The sequence below is a fragment of the Lissotriton vulgaris genome, chromosome 9 (genome assembly GCF_964263255.1).
Source record: "Lissotriton vulgaris chromosome 9, aLisVul1.2, whole genome shotgun sequence".
In the NCBI taxonomy this organism is placed as follows: domain Eukaryota; kingdom Metazoa; phylum Chordata; class Amphibia; order Caudata; family Salamandridae; genus Lissotriton; species Lissotriton vulgaris.
Genome location: NC_141697.1, coordinates 1,034,824,715 through 1,034,851,391, shown reverse-complemented (window position 1 = coordinate 1,034,851,391; position 26,677 = coordinate 1,034,824,715). Strand labels below are relative to the sequence as shown.

Genomic DNA, 26,677 nt, shown 5'->3' with positions numbered 1-26,677 from the left:
TTCTAAAGCAAATGGCAAAGACATTTATATGAAGCATAGATAAATCTACTTTCAATAATTATATTTATTTGTTCTATGTATATATGGATGGTAGCTGGAATAATTCAGCCTGAAATGAAAACTTCAATTGCGGGATCAAATAACTTAGCTTTCTTAATTCGATTCACTTAATGGTTTGACTATCCTGATTCTTCTAAAATATCCTCCTTGAAGGTAGGCATGTGTAGTACAGTATGCTGCTTGGCATGAATGTAGTTCTGTTAAAAGATACCCCTCCTAATTGTATATGTTTGTCACACATGGACGTCCATTTTATTTAAGTGTCAACTTGCATTACATTTTATGCTGCAGAGGACACACAACAGTGCCTGCATACATGGCTAGAGTAGTGAGTGTTGAAATCTGGTAAAATAATGTGGTCCTTTAATTTGAGGGAAATGTTGGATTGCAGCCCTTCCAATATGGGGAGGGTGTTGCTTAACAGCTAGGGTTGGCTGTGACTTTGAAGCGGGTAGTCTTGCAGGAGGCTCAAACATCTTGTGAATCCTCGCAAATCACTTAATCTCCCTGTACCTACCTATAAATTAATGTGACCGTCTGTAATGCAACTGGTACTCATGTAAAACTGCAAAAAAAGAAGAAACTTGGGGAGTTAATATTTACCAAGGGTAGCACAGTTGCTCGTGGAGTCCTGCTTAATATTGTGTTGTACCAGCATGCTTTTATAGTGATAAGTGAATTGATACAATGCCTTGAGAAACTGTGCGTTTAGTGGGAAGGGGGTTTTGATCCAACTACAGCCAGACAGGACCCAAAATACTTTGTAAAGGAAAATGTGTTTGGCCTGCTGTTCAAGTGGCTGTTTCAATGAATCAACAGACTTCGGACCATTTATCTTTTTTGCATGGTCTGGGTAATTTATTTACCAACGTTTTTTTAAAGGAAACATGTGCTTTCACAGACTTCCAAACTATCAAAAGACATCAAATCATTCAGTCTGGAAACAACATATCCATACCTAAAAGATGCCTTCTACTCAAGAGATGACTCCCGGGGGATTCTATCCGAGTATCCGGGAAGATCAAGGAACACATTTCTGACTTTTTAAGAGTTGTCATCAGACTCGACTGGTGATTCGGATGCTAGTAAAGGTCCATCTAACAGAAACCAACAAAGGGGCAACTCTTTTTTAAAGAAGGGCCAGCAAAAAAAGAACCTCAGATTCAAGCCAATACCATCGGAAATGCGCACCAGACGACAGTTTTACAAAACGTAGACCCGGTGATTAATTTGTCAAATAAAATCTTGACTGAAGATGAAACTGCAGTACTTCAACTGGGCCTCAAATTTGCTCCCAAAACAAGTACAGACTTTGCCAAACTAAAAATGGAGACATTGGAATTCTTTCAGAAGATAAGACTCAAATCATTTGTTTGCAACTGGGGAGATGTCCTCCTCACAGGAGACCACAGGGCTGAATAACAAATTGAGATTCATTCCTCCATCAAACTTAATCCCAAAGGAAGTCCCCGCATTAGAACAAATGGTCATGTCATCATTACAGACGTTGAAACAACAAAAATCCTTTACAAAGAGCAACCTAACAAGGGGCCAGAAAAAGGCCATCATGGATCTTAAAAATGTTGAAACAGTGGTTATAAAGCCCACTGACAAGGGAGGAGTAATTGTCGTTTGGTAACGAGATATGTACCTGAAAGAAGACAGAAAGCAAGCAGAGAACGAAACTTGGTACAGAAAAGTTCAAGAGGATCCTATGCCGGAACTACAGAACATCATTACGGACTTGGTAAAAAATGGGTTTGGAGAAGGATTTCTGGGAAAAAAGGATATGAATGTGTACTCAAAAAGAATTCACGAATCCCTGTGATTTACTTCCTCCCAAAAATTCACAAACATTTAATAGAACCACCAGGGAGACCAATCATGTCAGGTTGTGGCTCCCTCTTGGAACCCTTATCCAAATATGATGATTTTTTCCTAAAACCATTTCTTCAACAAGTTCCCTAATATTTGTTGGACTCTATGGACTTCATTAATAAAATAGAAGGCACTGAGTTTGACCACACAAACCAATTATTGGCCTCATTTGATGTAATTTCCTTATTCACACAAATACCACAGGATGAGGCCCTTGAGGTTTTGGAATTCTACCTTGAATCAAGAAGCCATCCTCACTGGATGCCAACGGAAATCATTTTACAACTGGCCGCTATAGCATTGAAAAAGAACTACTTCAAATTTGAAGACACAGATTACGATGGGATGCCCATTCACACCGGAAATAGCCATTCTCTATATGGCACAATATGAAGACAAGTTTGTGTTGAATAATAATCCATTCTCTGGTCACATTGCACAAGGGTATAGATACATTGATGACATCTAGTGCATTTCAAACGACTCCACACAACATCTTGATGATTTCTTTTCGTGGTTGAAACATAGACATATGGATATCAAATTTACCAAGACACCTCATACTGAAAATTTTACATTTCTTGATATTGAAGTAAGACATAATGAGGGAAAGCTCATTACCACTGTACACAAAAAACCTACAGATCGCAATACAATTTTGCATTTTTTAAAAGTTTCCATCTGCTCTATTTGAGAGACAATTTACCATACAGGCAATTTTTATGAATACCTCGTAATTGCACATGACTGGAAGATTTCACATTACACGCTGGAACATTCCAAGCTCAACTGAAAAACAGAAGGTACCCCGAAAAACTACTAAAACATGCTACAGGCGTGCACGCTTTACACCAAGAGAAAGTTTGCTTACAAAGAAATAAAAAACTCAGGATGATAGACTCGTCTGTGTTTCAACCTTGAGCTCTATACCAACAAATTCAAACAAATAATTAAAAAAAATTGGCATATACTTCAATATATTGATAAACTCTATGAACCACCACTATTCGCAATCCGAAAAAATAAAAGCATAGGACAAAGAATAGTCCGGGCAGACATAACTCCTTCCAAAAAAGCAGACCTACTAGCTCATTGAAATATCAAACCCATAACTGGACATCACAAATTTAGGCAATGCATTGCTTGCGACACTACCATTGAAGAGACAGAGTTTGTACATCACAACATTAAATTGTGCCAGAGAGACTTCTCAAACTGTAAAACAAAAAATGCCGTTTATGCAATTCTCTGCCCATGTCAAAAGTTGTACTTTGGTAAAACGAATCAAGAAGTACGACAGAGACTGGCACAACATCGATCACAGATTAAGAATAAAGTTGTTACTGCCCCAATGATTTCCCATTTTTGGGAAATGAATCATTCAGAACGGGATTTTAAATGGACAATTTTGAGTGTAATCAAACCTGGCTCAAGAGATGGCGTTACAGAAGAACTATTGCTCCAAAAAGAAGCATATTTAACTCTAACATTTAACTGCACAGTATACAGCCTTAATGAATTGTCCGAAATTATGAAGAACACAATCAATCAACAAGACCACTTTGGGACTACGTTTACCATCATTTTTTCTGCCCGTCAAACATGACATTAGCCCCTAAAAAAAACAGAAATTCGGAAAGCAAGCTGCAACTGTGAGAGGAATCCATGTTCAAGTCAGAGGAAGGTAAAAATGGTTTGAAAGGACTCTCTCTTGAACAGAAGCCTAACGCGAGTGAAATTGACATTGCTTTTCTTCTCCGCCCAACAGAGCTCAGGATTCATTGCAACAATGTTGCAACTGCCGAACTTAGAGTAACACACTGAACGAAGGAGGAACCTAATTGACTTATCCTCCTTTCTTCACCGCATTAGAAGCGCGATCAAATGTAAGTGACTTTCATTGCTGGAAATATAAGTTAAGGCTATGCATTTGGTTGCCCCAAACAGACAAAACCTGAACTTAGGGGTCCATTAGGATGACGATCCGTCCTCCATCCTTGCCCGACCGCCACCTTTCTACCCCCCGCCATATTACAATGGCGGGGGGGACCGTGGCGGAAGGGAAGACCGTCCGCCACTTTTCTGCCACGGTCACCTTGCGACCGTGGCAGAAAAGGCCTGATATGGTGGCGGTGTCTATCAGACACCGCCAGCCATATTAGGATGGCCTGGGAGAAATGCCTTTCCGTGACGGTAATGCCGCCATGAAAAGGCATACAGTTACTGCTTAGGGGGCCCGTTGCGGGCCCCCAGGTGAAGGGTGGGGGGTTGGGGGGTGCACATGGGGGTACCCCCCGCGTTTCACAGCACAACATGGCAGGCACTGCGCGGTGCCTGTCATGTTGTGCTGTGAAACGCGCAATAAGCATTTTTCACATTGCGGCAGCTGGTGCTTTCAGCACCGTCCGCCGCAATGTGAAAAATGCGGGATGCACCCACCACTGTGGGGGGTGCATCCTAATTGGGGACACAGTTCCTCCGCCCTTGTACCGGCCCCGACAGGATGGCGGATGGACTTTGTCCGTTCACCATCCTAATGGACCCCATTGTCTATGTTTCTCTCTTTTTTCGTAGAGCAAACAAAACTCATTTTCACACCAAACCTCGGCCCAAATGTAAGTCGCAGTTTGTAATATTTTAATCTAGAGTTTGACCACAAAAAGCCAGAATCTTCCAACTAACCAATATATCTATCCTTAGATTTTTCAGAGCCATCCGCTGAATTAAAGGTCTACGCAGAGGTAAAAAATGTATGTTTCATTTTTGAACTTCACCCCTTTCGCTTATAGTGCACCTAAGGTAATACTGAGTTATATTTTAAATTAAATTCTTTCTGGTCTTTCCAGAAAACGTCCTGTCCAGTCTACAGCCCTGATGAGAATCCCATAAAGAAATAGGGTATTCGGAACACGGCAGCAATCTCCTTACTGCTGGGTTATTTAAATAATAATTGTCCAGATGTAGCATGTTGTTTGAACCTTATGCACATTGGATCCACAAATGTTAACCTAGGAGTACAACAACCTCTGTATTTTGCATGTATTTTGATGTACTAGGAGAAGCGGTTGTTAGTTATGGTTTAAATCATCGATTGGCTTTTTTTTTTGTCTTGTCCTAATACATGTGATTTTTTTTGCTCACTGTTTATATTGTAAATGTTATTTTGAAACTGCGGAATAAGGTGCTGTTTGTCTTTCCACTGACACTTTTTGAAAAAAATGTTGAATCTGTGAAAGCACATGTTTCTTTTAAAAAAACATTGGTGATTAAATTACCCAGACCATGCAAAAAAGATAAATGGTCTGAAATCTGTTTGTTCATTGAAACAGCCACTTGAACAACAGGCCAAGCTCATTTTCCTGTACATTGAGTAACTGTGCGCCACAGTTTTAAGCAAATTGTTTTTAGTTATTTTTACACTTATATTATAGGATTTGTAATCAATTTTATTTTGCATTTTTAGACTTAGATTATATATCAGTCAGTCAAATCACTTTTATTCGATTTTTTAAAATCACAAAAAGACACAGGGTACAGTTCATCATCAAGAAAAGGCAATAGAATGCAACAATAAAATATATACAGGTATATCATGGTTAAAATATACAAATTTCATAGGTTCAGTAAAAACAATAAAATAGACATAATTCCTAGGTTCAATAAAAACAGTATATATAAAAATTTCTCATTGCATTATAATAATTACAGTTGAACATTATTACGCTTCTTCTTGTTTGTGCGGACTCCTGCCACTAAAAAGTTTGCTACATGGAAAGTTATGCGTGCACTAGACAAAAGTTGTAAAAAACATGAGTGCTGGCCTAACCTGTACGAAGCCAGGCTCTTGAAGGATTGGTAATAAGTATTTTTTCCTAATTAGTGCGTAATGATCACAGAACATAATGAAATGTAAAGTATCCTGTGGTGAGAAATGATCACAATCACAGGGACTTGCATTATCAGGAGTGTCCCATGTAGCATAGGAGCCCAACATAAAGTGTATCAAATTAAAACGGAATCTAGTTAAAAGAAAACGATGAAAAGGTTTGGTGACAGAAACTAGGTATGGTTCAGGGCCTGGAGCGGTAATGAGGGCGTAGTTTCTTCTGACTAGCGTTTTTTTCAGCTCTAACTCTTCCCGCTCTGCCATAAATGAGTTTGTCAGAATTGATTTTATCATCTTGACGTCCTCTTTTTTAATGGTGTCAGGGGAATAAAAAAGATCTATGCGCCCCGCCTGTGATAACATAGATTTTACATAAGCCAGCCATGGAATTTTTTGGGCCCCCTCCAGGGCCAAGCAGTCTTTGAGAATCTGGTGATTTAAGGAAATGTCCTCGTTAAGCCAGGTTTTTAGCCAACAGATGACAGGGGCAGATTTGATTTGATCTGTGACATACCCAATGCCTGTCTCTGAATGAACGGTAAAGGTAGGAGTAGACTGGGGGACGGAAAGTAGTGATCTGAGGAATCTGTTCTCCACCTTTTGGATGGTATCTGGCTTTGAATATCCCCAGATTGAGGATCCATAGGTGGCTATTGCCAAGCATTTGGCTTTATACACTTTGAAAATGGCCTCCATTGGTCGTGACCCCATTCTTTTAGTGAAACTCATAAGGGCTGCAGCTGATCTAGCAACTGCATTTGTTTTAGACTTATGTTGGGCGCCCCAGGTTCCTTTATCAACAAAGATTACGCCCAGGTAGGTAAAAGTGGAGACCCTTAATACTTCTTTCCCTATACAAGAGAAGGTTATAGGTTTCTTTTTCCTACCCTTTAGACCCGCAATCATGACCTGAGATTTTTTGGTGTTTATTTCCAGATCGAGTGAGGTCATAAAATCACCAAAGGAGGCCAGTAGTTTGTTTAGGGCCACACCTGTTCGAGCCAGAAGGACTGCATCGTCCGCGTACAGGAGGACCGGGATGTTACTCTCTCCTGCACGCGGGACGTCAACAGCCGAGGTGGTAAGAACAGGCTCAAGTGTGTTTATATATAAAGTAAATAGGAGAGGGGCAAGGATGCACCCTTGCCTCACCCCCCTCTCAGATTTAAAGGAACTGGTGCATCTTCCCTCTTGAGTGACTCTGACCGAGGCCTGTAATCCTTGATGCAGATCTGACAAGAAACCCACCAAGGCTCGCTCAATGCCCATGTCCAAAAGGACTCCCCACAGCTTTGACCTGTTGACCAGGTCAAAAGCTGAGGAGAGATCCATAAAGGCCATATACAGGGCCCCTTTTTTCACTATGGTGTATTTGCTAATGATCGAATGCAAATTTAGACATTGATCCAGGGTGCTCCTTTTGGACCTAAAACCATACTGGGTATTCGACATCGTTCCTCTACCTTCTAGCCAAGTTGTTATTCTGCCCAAGATGACTCTGCCCATAATCTTAACCGCATGCGCGCTAGCGGGTTTTCCCGCTGCGTGCTGAAGATTCGAAAATCGCGCATTACGTGACAAAGCCAGCTCGTCATCCGCGATGCTCAGGTAACGCCCATGACGAGCTGGCTTTGTCACCAGCATCGAAGGGGTTAACAGCAGAGTCGATTAGGGAAATAGGTCGATAACAGGTTGGGTCGCCCCTTTAGCCCTTTTTAAATATTGGTATAATTATAGACCTTGCCCAGGATTGAGGAAAGTTATTTTCTCTTGAGCAATTAAAGACTTTTGTCAATATCTTGGCCCAGAATTTAGGTGCAGATTTATATAAGTCCGCAGGAACCCCGTCGGGGCCCGGCGCATTGTTCTTGAGTGTTTCATTGATAGCTTTTTCGACGTCCTTTTCCTCAAAGGCTTGGATAAGCTCCAAGCGAGAATGGAGAAAAAGCTCCTGTGTGCTGCCAGAGATAGGCTGGCTATAGATGTTACCAAAGTGGGATAACCACTGCTCATCCGGGATGACACATTCTAACCCATGGCTTTCCACCCCTGAGAAATAGGGATGATTTATCACCTCCCAGAATTTGGAGCTATCCCGCAGTACTTCGTCGGATTGCAGGTCGTGCCAAGCTTGATCTTTGATCTGTTTTTTCCTGGCATAAATTGCCTGTTTATAATTCTTCCTGAGTAGGGCTATCTGTGTTTTGTCTCTTGGTGTTACCTTTAATCCCTTTAAAAGGGCTGAGTGAGCCTTGGAGCAGTTAGTGTCAAACCACTGTTTTCCTTTCTGTCTTCCTGGTTTTACTTTGAGCAGTAAATCATTATTCACTTGTTGACATATTGAGGTGAAAGCCTTAACTATTCCGCTGTTAGTAGCAGCAGGGTCTAGGCAAATGTTGACCTCCTCTTCAACCTTTGCTAATACCTCTTGTAAAAATGTGACCGGGGTCACTTTGGACCATTACAGCCTTCTACCCTGGTCTTTGATTATCAAATCAGTTACGCATCGCGTTTCATCGTCCTTAAAATCTAATAACCCCACCGGAGCCACCTCCAATGTCACACGGTTATGATCGCTAAAAATAGAGTCTTCTACGCTATAGCTTGCAATAGAAGGCAAAATAAGGGATGATACAAAAAAAAATCTATGACCGAACCTGTGTCTTTCCCTATAAACGTTGGGAATCTAGGGCTGACTGGGCAGCAACTGGATTCGTAGAGAATAATGGAGGCCAAGAGGTTCTCCAGGCCTTCCCCTTGTTTAGTGTGCTCAAAATGCGTGAGAAGCGAAAAGGGTGGCCCCCCTGTGTTTTCCAGTGTGCAATCCAGGCGGCATGGATGTATATTAAAATCGCCCATGAGGATAACCTAAAAAATATTATTGTTTATTCGATAGTTATATAGGAATTCCTCAAGGGAGTCTAGAAGTTGATTTGTACTGACGAATTCTGGAGAATTATAAAAATTGATAAGTAGAATAGTGAGTGAGGCCGTCACTGATAGTTCTACTACTAGGCAATGGGGAGAACCTGACTCTAGCTGTTTAACTTTCCCTTTTAAATTGAGTGAGTTAATGTGGATAGACCACCCTTTGCTCTCCCTGCCACGCTCGGTATAGCAGGAGTAGTAAAGTGGGCATACCCATCCAGGGCAAATCTGTTTGCTGTGTCCCAAGTTTCTTGGAAAGATATTATGTCGTATAATGAAACAAAGCCCAGCCAGTTCTCAACTTCGAGCTTTGATCTTAGTCCGGCAATGTTCCAACTGAGGATTTTACATAAATTCTTTCTGATCGGTAGAGCCGTCTGATTAATGTCTCATGGCTTGTATAGTCAGTCAGAGTGGCCTAAATGTGTCAGTAGTAAGAAGCGATTAGATGTAAATGTAAATGTGTTGTATTTGTATAGCGCGAACAGTCACCCGTAAGTATCCCGGCGCTTGTACTCCTACCACAAGGGAACTCCTCCTGGCTTTTCCTTGTGGGGTGTCCACTCCTGGGCATCCCATGGTGAAACCAGGCATCCCTTGTGCATCGGGGGCCGTTGTGGAGACTAAGCAAGCTATTGCCCAGAGTTGCAGCGTGGGGCCCATGCTTAGATTCAGCACTGAGGCGAGAATATCCGGTCAGAGGAATTTAAGCCCGATCCCGCCGATGCGGGAATCGAACCCTGGTCCCTGGCCAGCGTTCTGCATCAAGGTCTGCCGCTCTAACCATTGAGCCACACTTCTCCACATCGATAATGGAACACCCCCAGTCTGTGTGTCATCAGAGATCAATTTAGTTGCCATAGTAGGGGGTGGGTACTGGGAGATAGAGGTGGTAGTATCGCTCCTGGGATACATAGCAAAATGACATGGGCCTAGTGTGGGTGTGTCTCTTTTTCCTGAAGCCCTCTGGGTGAGGGAACGTGGCTTCGTGTTCCCCCACGGAGGATAGAAATACCCTAAGGGGAGGGGTCGTATATCATTGTATACAAGGGGGGACCCGTCCCAGAGTAATTTTTTGGCAACATCTCTACCTGAAAAGTTGACGACGATACAGTCTCCATTTATGTTCTTAGCCCCATGACCTACCCACCCCACCCTTCTTGCCATAATGATGGAGAAAGATATGTCGTATTTTCCACTTGAGTATTGTTTGCACCATTCCCTAGTTTTATCTAAGAGGTCCCTAGTGGACTCTCTCTCGTTTTGACGTAATGGTGGGACCCCGGTTATTACTGCCACAAAAGGGGCCGCATCTGGGGAAAGGTGCAATCTGGGTGTACTAGAAATAGGAGAAATGGGTGTGTTGTCGGAGGGATTTAATCATGCAGCAGTATCCTCATGTGTTATCAGGGTGGGATTAGATTATATATCAAAGTATAATCTTTACTTTGGGGCCCATTAGGATGTCGGGCGGATTGCCCCCGCCAGGCTGGCGGTAACCACCGCCAGCCTGGTGGGGCAATCCGTCCGATATCCTTCCCTGAATTCCCCCCGCCATATTACAATGGCAGGGGGACCGCAGCGGAGCAAAAGGAATAATATGGTGGCGGTGTCTATCAGACACCGCCAGTCATATTATGAAGGGCTTTAGGCAATGACTTTCCGTGGTGACAATGCCGCAACGGAAAGGCAGGCGGACTTCACTCTAGGGGCCCCGTGCGGGCCCCCAGAGTAAAGGAGAGTAGGGGGGTGCACACGGGGGGTACCTGTGGTACCCCCTGCATTTGCATAATCAAAGCGGCAGGCACCGCGCGGTGCCTGCCGCTTTGATTATGCAAATGTAAAAGTGTTTTTTAAGCATTGTGGCGGGCGGTGCTGAGAGCCCCGCCCGCAACAATGCTTTACATGCAGGATATGCCCGCCACTGTGGTGGGCACATCCTAATACCACCCCCGGGACCCCCGCCCTTATGGCAGGCGGTCCGGCATATTGGCAGGATGGCGGACGGACAAAGTCCGCCCGTCATCCTAATGACCCCCTTTGTTAGCAGTGTTGGAAGTACTAGAGTGTAATAGTTGTTGGTCTGCTCTGAACATAAGCAACACCCCCAAAATTCATCAGCCATTTTTCAGTGTTCATCTCATTTGAACCACTATGCATTCATGATTGCCAGCTCACCTTTCATGCATTCTATATTATCTAAAGGCTAAATGTAGCATTGTGTTACGTTATGAGCCAATTTGGAAATATCCAAAGATCGGGCAACAAAAAAAAAATGAAAGCAATACGATATCCACAGATTTATGAAGCAACCACTACTACAAAACTCAAGAGTGACTTTATATACTTAGGGACATCAACTCATTTTCCAGGTCAGATGGCAAAAGAAAGCTAATATTAGTAGATACGTCAACATGGGGGCTGCGCTAGTCTGTAGAATTAAGGGGCTTAATTATGAGCCCATTGTGCCGTTGATTCGTTACGTTGCATGACGCACCGACGGCGCAACCTGCTGCATGAAATTTACAAGCACACGTAAAGTCACCCTGTGTGGCTTTATGTGTGTTGTAAATCTCACCCCATTCATGCAACACGTTGCGTGTTAGGGGCGTGACATGGATGTTGCTGTGAGTGTTCCCAGACAACACCTGTGTCCATTGATGCATTTCCAGATTTACATTTAGGGATACTGCATACTGAAAAGTATTGTGTAACATTTGAACAGAACTCGTAATCAATAAAGGCAGGTAACAGGTAACTTGTAATACATATTTCCTCTATGTTGGAAGTTTTCCGACCTTGTTTTTGTTGGCTTTAGGACTCTGTGCACTTTACCACTGCTGACCAGTGCTAAAATGCACATGTTCTGTCCTCTAAATATGGTATGATTGAGTTACACCTGTTTGGCATATCTGATTTATGTTTAAGTCCCTTGTAAAGTAGTACAGCCTTACTAGAGGGCCTGCAGCACTGATTGTGCCACCCACAGAGGTAAACTTTCAAACTTGTCTCAGGACTGCCACTGCAGAGTCTATGTGTGCAGTTTAATGCCACTTCAACTTGGCATTTAAAACTACTTGCGAGGCCTTAACCTCCCAATTTATTACATATACGTCACCACTAAAGTAGGCCATAGGGAGCCCTAATGGCAGGGTGCTATATAAGGAAAAGTTAGAACATGTACTTTTTTGTTTTGTATATCTTGGCAGTTAAGAACAGCCTACTTCATTTTTCACAACTATGAAGCCTACTCCTCTCCTAGGTTAGCATTGAGAATTCCTTAATACACTTTGAAGCTGTAATTCCTGATTAGAGAAGAGTGGTTTTATCATGTTTCATGTGTTAGGAATGGTAATGGTAAATCCTCCTTACTGGTGGAGTTGGATTTAACATTACTGTTTTAGAAATCACTTTTAGAAAGTGGTCATTTCTCTGTGCTTACAATTGTGCTTTCCAGGCTGTCTTCATTACATATCTAGGCTGGGTCACAACTATATTGTGTGCATCCCTTCTAGACAGCCACAACATAGAAAGGATAGCTGTGACTGAGTACCCATCTACATACATCTGCATTTTGATGGCCTTGACTTCTATAGATTAGATTTATTGTCGTTTTGGTCTTGTTTTGTTCAGAATATAATAATTAATTTTTCTAACCTGTGTTTTCTTTGTGGTGTAATTACTGTGATGCAATATGAGTTATTACACAAATACTTTACACATTATCTTCTAAGTTAAGCCTGCCTGCTCTGTGCCAAGCTGTCAGAGGGTGAGCACAGGTTATCTTTTAGTGCGTATCTAGCGTATCCTGAATAGAGTGGTGGTTCTTGCCTGGCCTGGGTGCAAACCCCAGGCTACCAGGAATCATATTTCTAACACTCTACAACATAGGTGATTAGTAGCATGCATTAAAATCGAATCTAATGGCACCATTCAAAATCTTCTTGAAGAACTATGAAACGTTGCATTTAGGAAGGTACACACTAAAGTAGACATATGTTTTAGCATACTGAAATCCTGATTAGAACTCCTAGAAATGTCTAGTGGAAGGCTGCTTTACAGCACAAATAACTTTTGAGATATGATTGTGTTGATGCAGCTTAGAATGGAAAAATAAAATGGAGGTAAATATTTCAGGGAAAACTTCATAAGAATTTTTGAGAGAGATGTCCAAAGTGAACATTAAAGTGCAGCATGTGTTGATGCAGGAACAAATGTTATGGAACATATTGGTGTCTTGTTACAATACACAAATTGAAACTGGCAAATGATGATAACACTTAGAAGGGAAAAGAACCAAAGAATCTCCAAGTTAACTATAGATGATATGCTGGAAAAACGGTGGAATGAGACTTTGCTGAAAGCATAGCTTGTCCCTAGAAAACAAATCACTAAAAGAGATAGTGATAATTTAAATTGATTGAATGATGATAGAAACACCCCAAAAGTGAAACACTATGAATCATATAATGATTTCTGGAACAGGGCAGTTTTGATAGTACTTCTAGTACTTCAGTATTAGAAGTGTATGAGACAACTATAATTGAATATTGGATATCTGAAATGCTTAACCTGGCCAGCAGTGAAAGAGTTCCCATAACAAAAGACTAGAGGGGGTGTCTTCTAGGGGACTTGACATTTTTTGTTGAGCTGTATGCAGATTACAATGGCATATGTTCAAAAGCTGTTCCATATAATATTTCTGTTATCTGTCCACTGAAAACTGATAGCATGTAGTGAATTAGCAGAAAGTTTGTTCACCCAGATTTAAACCAAACTTCTTTTTTTATATTGCTAATGTTGTAGTGCAAAAGCTAATTTACTACTAGTGATATAGCTTAATTAGAATTTATTAGGCTTCTTTATCTACAAATAAATGCCCATGTTTATTTATATGGGGTTATATGCGCTATAAATATTTTGATTACGTATTTGTCTAAACACATTTTATGGTAAATGTCATTTGTTACACACACTATTACCCGAGGTCTCTAGGTGCATGACTGTGTAGGGGAGCCAAAGCCCTAGCAATTAGTTAAATATCAAAGTCTTGTTGAAATATAAAAGTTTTAAAACATTTGATATGGGACTTTTTACTGTCATTGCAACAGATTGTAACCAAGTATGTCATCAGGTCACAGGAGTTTACATGCACTAAATACTTTACTTTGGGCCCAATTCGTGAAAAAAGCTTTAAAAGTAGAAGCCCCTAAATATATTGTTAGATTTTTTTTCTTTCAACAAACATTCCCAGATGTATATCTGCAAAGCTGCCATACATCTTTTTTCTATCAAATACGGAACGCTCTATAGAGTAAAGCTTCACTTAGGAAGAATGCACAGTGAAGAAATGTTTTCCCATGGAACTGTTCTTTCCCCACCCCACAGCAATCCTCAATCAATCAATCGGAATGTATAAAGCGAAGCTAATCCCCCAATTAAGAATCCAGGCACTTGTAGGTCCTGGAGGCATATTCAAACAGCTAAGTCTTGAGGGCGGTTCAGAATTCTGGAAGTGAGGTGATGGTCTATAGTTGCATGGGGAGGCTGTTCTAAGGCTTTGCTGTGATGTGGGAGAAGGAGCATCCGACCACTTCTGCTTCGGTAGATGTGGCCTGTATGGGCAACTGAGAGGGAGTCAGAGCCTACTCTTCTCTGTGGTTGGTAGAAGCTCAGGCGGTGGATAATGTAGTAAAGGGTCCTTGGTTGTGTAGAATCTTGTGTGAGTGGGTTAGCAGCTTGAATTGGCATCTCTTCTATACAGGAAGCCGGTGAAGCTGCCTGAGGTGGGGTTTGTCGGGGAAGGCCTTTACTACGATTCCTACCTAGAGGGCATTGACATAGTCTAGTCGGCTGGTGATGAGGGCCTGTGTCACAGTGTGCCTTATGTGCAGGGGATGCCAATTTAAAATCTTACGTAGCATGAACAGAGTGAGGAAGCAGACAGTGTTCATCTGTGATTTCATAGTGAGCTTGTTGTCAATGATGATTCTGAGGTTTCTGGCATGGCCGGAGGAAGTGGGTGTGTGTCCTAGGTCTGATGGCCACCAGGAATTTTTCCATGTGTTGTTGTTGCCGAAGATCAGTACTTCCATCTTGACTGTGTGCAGTTGCAGCTGTCGACGATGCTTGGCTAGCATCTGTAGAAGCTAGCTAGGGTGGCGGTTGGGGTGTCGGTGAGTGAGTAGATGACTTGGGTATTGTCTGAGTGGGGAATTATATTGAGACCCAGGATCTGATGATGTTGGCCGGCAGGGTCATATATGCATTGGAGAGCGTGGGTCTGAGGGATGAGCCCTGGGGGATACCACAGGTGATCTCCTTGGATTCGGAGGTTAAAAGTGGGAGGGGGATCCTCTGGGTTCTTCTGGTGAGGAAGGACTCGATCCATCTGAGTGCATCTCCTTGGATGTTTATGTGGTGGAGTCTTTCAATCAGCATGTTGTGTGGTGTGGTGCCGAACGCTGCCAAGAGGTGGAGGAGGATCAGAGCTGCTATATCTCCTCGGTCAAGGAGAGTTTGGATGTTGTTGGTAGCTGTGATCAGGGTGGATTCAGTGCTGTGATTGCCAGATTTGGAGGTGTTGAGTAGTTGTTTCAGCTCCAGGTGTGTCATGAGTTAGTTGATGATATTTTTCAGGACCTTTGCTGGCAATGGGATATTGACAAGTATTTTTTGAGTTTACTGGGGCTGGCTGAGGGTTTTTTGAGTAGTGGTCTTACTTTGGCGTGTTTCCAGCTGTCTAGAAATGTTCCAGTAGTAATAGAGGTGTTGAGCAGGGTGGAAAGTTCCTGGCCAATCGTTTGGTTTTCAAGGTTGAAGATGTGATTTGGGATTGTGTCTGTGGGAGCTCCTGAGTAGATGGATTTCATGGTGAAGGTGGTGTCCTGGGTGGAGAGGAAGTCCTGGGTGGAGAGGAAGTTCCAGGTGGTCAGTCTGTGGTTCATGTCAGTTGCGTTGGTGGGGTATCTGTTGAGGAAGTCCATAGATTTGGCTTACGGTTCAAAGTTTCTATATATGGTTGTAACCTTGTCATGGAAGAAGTCGTCAGGGTGTCGCCCAGCTTCCGTGAGGGTCTGATGTTGTTTTTGCTGGCAGTCGGGTTGGAGAATTCCTTAACAATGATGAAAAGTTCCTTGATGTTGTAGATGCTGTTTTGGATGGGTCCAGCTAGGGCTGTCTTCTTTGTTGCCCTCAGCAGGAGGCGGTAGAGGGTGAGGGAAGTCTCGAAGGCTGCCCTGTTGGAGGTATCCTTGCTGGCGTGCCATCTTCTCTACAGATGTTTGCAATCTCGTTTCACTGTTCTGAGTTCTTGAGTGTACCAGCTTAGCTTTTTGGAGGGTTTTTCTGGATGTTGCTCTTGATAGGATTGATGCTGTTGGCACAATTGTTGATCCAGGCATTGAAGTTATTCACTCCCTGTTCGAGGTTGGTGGTTGTAGTGTGGTTGGAGGTATTGAGGGTGTCTGTCCAGCTGATCTCTGAGGTTTTTTTCTACCTCAGGTGGTGGGCACTGGTCGTCTTGGGGGTGATGGTGCCGGGGCTTTATATGCTGAAGTGGATGATGGAGTGATTGGTCCATGAAAGTTTTGTGACATTGCTGTATTTGACGCAGTTGCCGGAGGTGAAAATGTCCACCAGTCTGTGTCCTGAGGTGTGTGTAGAGTAGTGGATAATCTGGGACAATTCGAGTCTAATCATAATGTCAAGGAGGTGTGCAGAGTTGTTGTCATTGGGTCTGCTGGTGTGGAAATTTAGGCCACTGAGGAAAATCGAGGGACTGAATACCAATTTGTTTGTGCAGAAGCGGGGCGGCATACCACCTTCCCACACTGCCAAAGTCAACCACCAGTCGCTCACCAGATTAGGAGTTTTCTCCTGGTCTGGCAGGCGGTCCTTTGGCATTACCACAGCAGTGCCATTCAAAAAAGGCCCCAACATTGGCACACCAAAGCAAGTTCCTGCATGGCATTGACTACTAAGTCCATGCCATGCAGCAACTAGGCATGCATGCACCCAAGAGGTCACACCATATGTCCACCTGCAAGCATCCCCATGGCCTGACGCACCAGGAGACCATGTAGGGCACCGATAGTTTCCTCACCACCATCAATTTATTGTGTGAACACTGTCATGAGACCACTGACAGTGAGGAAACTTGTAATATGGTTGGTGGGGCCGCAGAGGCCCTTCCAAGCATATTGCAACCTGACACAGCCATGCCACCACCAGAGATCGCAGATCCCTGGTGGTTGCAGCGATGCCATTGTGGTCCGACTGCCATAGTTGTAATACGGCAGTCAGACCACTGACAGTGGTCTCTGATAGCCACCACACCTCCACCATGGGTATGGTGGTCAGATGGACCACCAAACTCGTAATCATGCCCATAGTCTTTGGAGTCTAAGGCTAGGGGTGCAATCAAGTATGCAATTGAGTTGCAGAAGCTGGTTTGTGTGGCTGGGGCTTGGTATATGAGGGTATCTCTGATGTTTGTCTTGTTGTCCGCGTTGTGCTTGGTGTTCCGTAGGGGTAGTGGTGTTGTCGGTGGTGGTGGTGGTGGTGCACTGTATGGTCTCTTTGTGGAAGATGGCTTTACCTCCTCTCGGCTTGTTGGTGCGGTCCTTGTGAGTGATTTTATATCCATCAAGAATCATTGTGGCAATGTCTAGGGTGGATGTGGGGTTGAGCTAGGTCTCGTGAGGAAGTCGATGTCAGGTGCGAAGGTGGCGATGAGGTCCCCTAATGCGTTGGAATGCTGGCAGAGTGAGCATGTGTTCAGAAGGGCGCATGGAAGTTGGTGTTTTTGTTCAGATGGTGTCTGTTTTGTGTTCAGGGCAGGGCTGGTGTGTGTGCTGTGGCAGGTGAAGTGGCAGTGGATGCAGGTGAAGGGTCCTACCATGGAGTGTGGGTTGGCGCAACTGTGGCACAACTGTTTTCCAACTCCACTTTTACCCTGTTGTGAAGGTATGTGATGTTGGGCAATGGGGAATTTATTAGTGGGCGGAACTCTGCAGAATCTTACAGAATTCTGCAGAGGTAAACTGCGAACTTCGCCCACCCTGAATCGAAACACATAGGGGATCATTAGGATTGCGGCGGACGGAGAATGGGACCGCCTGCCATTGCCGCGGGGGTCCCTTCGGTGGCATTAGGATGTGCCCGCCACACTGGCGGGTGCATCCTGCATTCTTGACATTGCGGCAGCATGTCATACACTTCCTTGCAAAAAGTGGCAGGCACAGCACGGTGCCTGCCATGTTGTGCATGATACTGCATAGGGATACCATAGGTACCCACCATGTGCACCCCCTACTACCCAGAATCCCTGGGGGCCCGCTACGGGACCCCAATGGTGAAAAACACGTGCCTTTCTGTGGCGGCGTTGCCGCCATGGAAAAGCACAACCCCGCATATATGCTAATATGGATGAAGGTGTCGCCCAAACACCGTCACCATGTTAGCAAAGTTTCGGCCAGGTCGACTCTGCGACCGGGCAGGAAACCGGCAGACGGTTTTTCCACCTGCCGGGGTCCCCCCACCATAGTAATGTGGCGGGGGGGAAATCCTAAGCGGGCGGAGGTTTTTAGCGGGTGGATCGCCCGCTATCCAAATGACCCCCTAAATGTCAGAAATTAAATATCGATAACAAAAATATCAATTGCCTTCACTTTACTAATACGAAGACACAAATATTGTTACCTTCAAATAAAAATACAATACATAAAAAAAGTATCACACAATATCAATTACAATATGATTGCCAAAATAATTAAATAATCAGTAATAAATATACATAAAACACTTTCTTTTACATAAAACAATTATTTCAAAGAAAACCAAAATATCTTCTACACAAGCTTAAATTAAATAGAAATATATTACATCAACAAAATCTTAACTATTCACCCCTCAAAAAATATATAATTAAATTATGGCAATACCACTACAAAAAATATTACCATGAACTGCAAACCTTGAAGGTACAACCAAAAAATGTATACGTATATCATACATCAAAAATAATGCCTTAATTACCGTTTACCATAGAAGGACTGAAAAAATACAAATTGCAAACTAAAACTGAATCAACCAATAAAATGAACTATAAACAACTTTAACAATAATCACAAACAAACAATTAAACAATTAAATCAACAATATAAAAGGCACACTAATTTAAACAACTAACTACTTCAAAAAACAACAAACTATGTAAGACAAGGAAACCCTGCTGGATTTTCTCACCAGACCATTATAGTAAAATTATATGCATTTCAAAAAGAGACCTTGACAATAAGTAAATGTATTTAAACTAAAATGTAATTATTATTAAACTTAAAAATGTTACATAGCGAACATTATTAAAATACACACCAACTTCTATCTCTTTATATAGACTTCCTAAAAAAAAAATGCTTTGAAATAGCGATAAGCTGCCCGAAAATAACAACTATCACAAACCAGCAAAAAGATAGAAAAAAGTCATTATACATAATCTAATACAAAACTTTAAACTGACCCAAATAACAAGTAAAAGGAAACCTAGCGACCTCAACCTCTACAAACTACCAACAAATTAACCTTTAAAAAGAAACCTAATTTTTTTTATCCAATAGAATAAAGCACCTATGCCAAAACAGAACACCCCCAACAGAAAAGCTGCAAAACTTTGTGAGACATGTAAGTATACAAAATAGAAATAGTTGCACATTTTTACATGAAAATAATATATGTACGGATCCTAAAATATTTTATATATTTATACTATGGCACTACTTTCAGATACAATGACAGAAGCTGCAAAGTAATTCACTTTCCAGAAATTAAAGCAGTTGCTAAATCAGAGGGGCTACACCTACAGCCAAGAAAGTGTATCAACAAATACAATAAACTGGAAATGCTTTGGGAAGCCAACTACAAACGATTTTGTAATTTGTGTACGGAAGCACAATCATCCCCTATATATCACAGAAATAGAAGTAAGGGAGCTTTTGCAAGAGATGCATGCACTTACATCCAGGAACTCACAAGCAAGATCCTTAAATATATACTCCCTAAACTGCCTTACTACGAAATGTTAATGGCCTGTAGCCGAAATAAAGTATGAGACACCATATGCTACCTAAAGTCCCTGAACACGTCACAGTTCAACTACCATTTTCCCCACTTTAAAATGTTCGATTGCATCAAATAAAAAAGCCACCAGTGATACCTCACCTGCCCCTGGAAAATACCAAGACATACTCGAACATTTCACAATGACACATGATGAGAAACCTTTCCTTTTACATGACAACCTAAATAACGAAAATGAATCCTAATATGCTCTGCAGCAGACAGCATATTAAAACTGAGTCAATGTGAAATATGGCTGATGGATGGACCTTCAAAGTGTTCCCCATACCATTCACTCAGATATACACCATACAAGGTGAATATCAAAACAAAAAAATCCCATTTGCATGTGCCCTACTACCAAATAAACAAAGAAGTAGTCACTACGATCTCTCAAACCATAGCAAACATAAAACAATTACTAAACCAAAAAATAATCATAGACCTTCAACAAGCCATGATTCAAACTATTCTAAAAATGTACACTCACCCAACCACACGAGGCTGTTACTATCATGTCAATCAAAGTATATGAAGGAACCTCCAAAAATCTGCACTAAGGTCACAATTTCAAGAATTTGGAGTGGTGGCACAGCGTGCAAACCACAGCACCACTGCTCAGCTAGAGCTCGGGCTGCCTGCTCACCAGATTACGACTTATTTGTAGTTGTGGCCTCTGACCGCCGCTCCTACGCAAGGGAAGGGCAGTTCCCTGGCTGAGCCAGGGGTCCTAGTGTGGCCTGACTGCCCGAGTCATATTCAGGTGGTTGGACTGCGGGTGCGGCAGGGGCTGGATCTGACAGTGCAGTGCTACCACGAGACAGGCAGTCCGAGGACCGCCAGACTAGTAATCTGGCCCTAAGTGTAGAATATTCTACAAACATCCAATTTTCTTTTAAAATCCAGGAAATTATAGCACTAGCCTATGTTCCCATCACAGAGGTAGCCAACCACTACAAGCTACCAATAGAAATCCTTTTGAAGACAAACCTAGCTCCCTAATGGACTTTTTTGAAGACACTTCGGTTGGCAGACTGCATTGATTAGGACAGAAACACCAACCCAATTCCCAAATTCCGTGGTGTAATGTCTATGCCAGCACCTTAGAACAGGAATCCAAATCAATCAATGCAGTGAAAGGATGGCTCAATGCCTCCCAATTCACATTAGGTGAACCCCAACCTGCATAATACAAATTTATAGAAGCATTACCAAAAGAGCAAAAGTAGCAGCAACTAAGAATGGAACAATCTGTTACCTAAATTGTCCCTCAACCTAGTATACCATCCAAAAGAAATATAATATGCTACATTTTAAAGTCAAACTCTCCTTCAAAACAAAGGTGTTGATTACATAAAAATAATAACATCACCAATCAAGAAAGTAAAAAACAAACTCAATCTATAGCATAACTTAATTGCAACCCATAAACCAAAAAATGTGACATTACAATCAAAAAATGTTCCCACAAACATTATAAAATTAAATTTCTCACCCAAAAGGAAATTAAATAAATCAAACTTACTGTCTTGTAGCTGCAGATCGTTTTCTGTATCCACATAATGATAAATAGTAATCCTCCAAAAATAGGAAAAATATTATCCAAATAGCCCCCAAAAAAGTGCAAAACCTCCCAATGCCCAAAGTTCACATTTGTAGATAGAAAAAAAAATGTAAATTAAAATACAAAACCCTCCCACAAAACACATGAAACTCCAAGAAATGCATATATAACAGTTAAACATCATAATATAACTAAGATAACTTAATTTAACATCGCATAGTGATACATTACAAAAATAGTGTACAAAAATGCTAAACTACAAACTAGTGAAATTCAATAATAGTAATACATTGAAGTAGGCACAAAACCCACATTATAACAATTTTGGAGACCTCTCTCCTTAACCCAGCTACCCTAAAAACCCTTTAAAAATCCTTAAAAATGACTTACCTGTAGCAGCACCTTACTGTGACCAGGTTCCAGGGAAATTTACAAAACGTAACACAAATAGATTACAAAATAGAAGGTAGCGGTAAACAAAAATGGCCACTAAATGAAGCAAAAAAGTAAAGATCTCTCCATTGAAAGGAATAGTACATGTCACCCTTTTAGTGCCCACCACCTTCCCCAATATGGTTTGATTGGAGTGTGAATAGTACATATCACCCCTTCAGTGTACATCACCTTCATCAAATTGGCATAGATTAGAGTGGGAATAGTAAATGTTATCCCTTTAGTGTCCAACACCTTTCTCAATATGGTTGGATTGGAGTGGGAATAGTATAGATCTGTAAACCCTTGTCAGACATTTGGGTGATGCTATATGAGAAATTTCACAGAAGCTATTTAATCCTGGAAAAATTGCTTAAGCCTTGAGAATAATAATTGCTAATTTGTTGTTTTGAGATTTAGGAGTGACACTTATTAGTTCCTGTTATGTCTGTGCCATAGACTCCAAGGGGCATATTAGGATGGTGGGTGGACTTTGCCCACCAGCCATCCGGACCCAAAAGGGACCGCCCGCCATACCTGCGAGGGTGCTATTTGGGCAATTAGGGCACATCCCACATTTTTTACATTGCGGCGGGCGGAAAAAAAATGCACGTCAAACAGTTCAATGTACAACATGACAGGCACCGCGGGGTGCCTGCCACTTTGTATATTCAAATGCAGGGGGTATCATAGGCACCCCCCATGTGCAACCCCCACCCCCCAGAGTCCCTGGGGACCCGCAACGGGCCCCTGCAAGTGCTTCCCACATGCCTTTCTGTGGCGGCAATAGACACCGCCACCATATTAAACTCTTTTCCGCCCAGTTGACTTGTCGAATGGGCAGAAAAGCGGCAGACGGTCTTCCGTCCCCCCACCATAGTAACAGATGTCGGGTGGATCGTCACGGCCATGCAGGCAGTGGCGATCCGTCCGACATACTAATGGGGCCCCAAGTCTCTACAGTGCATGTAAGTGTTTCCTTATCGTTGAGTGATTGTATATGTGTGGCCAGGGAAAAACACTTAATTAATCGGCCCTCTCCTTCTCTATGTTACCTGCAGGTTTACATGTGTTGTAGGCTCTTAGCAGATGTTAACCTTAGGACATAATCCTAAACTGTAAACCATAAAATGACAACTAAAATATTATTTCAAAATTTATATATTGTTATAAATTTAAAATATTTTTAAAATAAAGTTACAAATTTGAAAAGAAATAAAAAACGTTAAACTATGTAAAATGTATTTCCACAAATATATAAGCGATAAGTTTTATTTTTAACCATTTCATTCCATTACATTTTTTAAAAAGATACATCAAATAACAACATAGAATGAGAATTTCTATTTTATTAATTTCGAAAATTATTAACAAAGTGTTAATTTAAATCTATATTTTAAAAAAATCTACCCAACCTTATTCCCTAAAAACCCAATACCACGTTACTAAAAAACTATTAAACAAATATTTTTATATATTAATACAACTAAATATACACATTTCCACAATTTCCTAACTAAAAATACAATAAAACACAGTATAATAAATTACATACCAGCTAACATTTACAAACACAATTAAGTACAACACTTTTTTTAACAGTGATACTAAAAATAACAAAACTGTATTTTTACCTTCAATATTCCTGTCAATTATATTTTTGATGTCCCTATATTTTAGACATGATATTTTTGTAGAACAATATTTTTTTCCAATATTCTGTCAAAACACCCTGGGCAATGAATATCAAGCATTCACTGTGAAGGCTAAAATCAACTTTTATCCCAATACTAAAAACAAGTTTCCTCGACTAGAATTGACAGTTTGCAGAAGTGTAAATCTGTTTTATTATGTTTTTTTATAGGCTGATGTATTTAAATCAAAATTGACAGGTGTATTTAATTTTAAGGTTTGCTCATATGAAAACTTCATAGATGAAGGAAATGATATATAGTCATACCATATGTGTAAATAACTATATGTTTCCATGACAACTGCATAAAAAGTTCCTCACATTCTTACATTAAGACATCAGGAGAAAAGAGCAGAGCTACTGTTATTTTGAGATTGAGGTGTCTAAAGTTCATACAAATAACTGGGATTTTCTCTTAACTAATCCAATAACTATAGGAAAGCACAAGCTGAAACCAGAAAGAAGCAATTCAACTTCGCTAGGTGTAGGCTGGAAATATAGAATACCGAATCTTGTAGCATCTAGTTTCTGGCTTGTTCTGGCTCTGTAGAGCCAGTGACTTGCAGAAACCGAATTGGGTTTCCACTTGCTGATCGGCACCCAGAGGAAGACAACAACAAAGAGGTACAAATACGACAAATCTGACTTTACGTAACAAGAGTGGTAAGTTTACCACTATATTCGGAGCCACAATGCACTCTTAAACATACCCCAGTCCTGATGAAGACTTCTAGAACTTACCACAAGTTTGAAACATGTTGACCAACATCAGCACGGTAATTAGTAACTGGATCTACACACGCACCACTCTATTTTTTAATTTCCCACATCACAAAAACTTAAATAAATATTTGTGATAAATTGATGTAGGGAATTTTAACTCACTGCACTAGAGCACATACACGCCCTCTCTTTTCATATCTGGACACTACTGACAAACCAGTTGGTCTTCCTCCAGGTGGAGGGCAGCATATATACAAATATAAAGACCTAATGATGATGCTGTAACAGTACACTGAGGAGGAGAATCAAGATATACCGCCAATTGCCTGTGTACATACATGAGGGTTTTTCATGACGGTTCCCACATGAAGAAAGACCTTGTTTATATAGGACAAGTTGTCCATTCTCCCCTCTCTCTGATTTTTTGTACTAACCACTGGAAGCCAAATGATCACAGCTTCTTTTGCCCTCCTTATTGATTGTAACTTAACCAGGTCTTACTCACAAGGAGAGGAATTATCCATCTTGACTTTTGAAGTACAGTTCTTTGTGGGACAAGAATATGCAACACTTTGGGGGACACTGTCATGCTTCAAGGTAACATCCTGCAACTCACTAGGCAGGGGTGCCCCCCTGATTGTAGCCCCAGATAATTCAATAAATATGTGAGATCTATATAGCAACTCAGATTTGCTGCCTGAACGTACAAGAAGAAAAAGGACTGCCCTGCTGGAACGCTGGTCTGTACCTCAAAGGCTTGTACTCTGAAGGACTGCGCCTGTTACACACTTAGAACTACAGCCCTGAGGACTTTTCTTGCTTCAAAAAGGATTAAGGAGAGGAGACCCTGAAAGAAACAGATTAACAGATCTTCCCTGCACCATCCCTCTCAAGAAGTTCCCATCCTGGAGTGTGTCCAGTGGACTTTTAAGGATTTGGCCAGGTGCATTGTGGTAATTTTAGTCCCAAACTTCCAAGGAACATCTCAGAGCTTCTAGACCATTGAATGCGTGTTTTGGACACTTTGAACCTTCAAGAGGAACTTCAGCAAGAAGTTCAATAAGTTTTGAGCAACTTTTGGAAAAAGCTCCTTAACAGGACCAACTTGACGTCGAGAATCAGGCCGACTACGTCCAACCACTACCCGGCCTGGATTTCAAGTTCGTCCTGCTGAAAGATCCAGAGCTCAAGACTTCCAGGAGTTGATTGGGGGCTCCCACCGAACCAAGCCGGTGAACCTGCTGCAAATACGGCCTGATGAGGAGCCTTGCTCGCTGTCGAGAGAAAATCTTCCAGGAAATTATTTAAGTGTGAAGTTAACATTTTGAAGTGACACAGCGTAAATTCCTAGGGCAACGTCAAAGTAAATGTCACAATAAATCATAACAGTTCTAATACAAGGAGAGACAAGGACAATGTTATGTCTATTGAAAAGTACAAAAAATTGTATTTATTGATAATAGTAATATTCAATATTCCATCATTAAAACTGAAACAAACCACACACACATCACATCTGTCACATCACTCATACTCAACAGGCATAATGTATACATCACAGGTATGATCAACACCTGGACATATACAGGTCAAAACATTATGTACATGATCAGAAATGTTATATTGCCATCATAATATTAGTTTAAACATTGTCATACAGATGGGCCTTATATACAGGCTTTTGGTTCATAGGTATGTATCTGTGTCATGTGGAGAAGTGTGGCTCACTGGTTAGAGCAGGCAGACCCTGAAGCAGAGGTCAGACCCGGGACCAGGGTTCAATTCCCGACGCGGCAGGGTCTTGAGCTCAAATGTCCATGGACTCGATAATTCTCGCTTCGGTGCCTGACCTAATCATGGGTTCACACTCTGCAACTCTGGGCATTAAGCTTGCTTAATCTCCACAACGGCCCCCCCGCGGCGGGATGCCTGGCTTTCACCTTGGGGATGCCCTGTAGGGGCTATCTCACAGGGAAAAGCCAGGACGGGTTCCCAAGGCAAGCGCGGAGATACCCTTTCGGGGGTCGATTCAGGCGCTATATAAGAAACATAATAATAATAATAGAGTGGCTGCAACTCAAGCAGCCACTCTATGACCCTGTGGGTCTTACAAGACACAATTTAGATATAAATAGATATGGTCGTGTAAGACAGAAAGAACGCAATAAAAATCTGGGGGATTACGTTCCTGCGAGTGCTGGTGCATTCATTTTGTGCCGTGAGCTGTGGATTGTGTGAATCTGAGCGTTGTTCGTCACCGCGCAACAAAGCACCTCATCGTGAGTGAAGGGAAGGAAAGACGGAGTGTGAGCGCGTTATCTATATCTATACTAATAGAATAAAGAGAGAGCCCAAACATTTGAGGTGGGTAATCTCAGGAACCACAGCACCAATC

The 26,677-nt window shown here is 41.8% G+C and overlaps 1 protein-coding gene across 1 annotated transcript in view; it reads right to left on the bottom strand.

The window, feature by feature from the left end:
- SLC6A11 (solute carrier family 6 member 11) overlaps positions 1-26,677 on the bottom strand; it is a 726,232-nt gene that overhangs the window by 629,608 nt on the left and 69,947 nt on the right. The window lies entirely within an intron of this gene.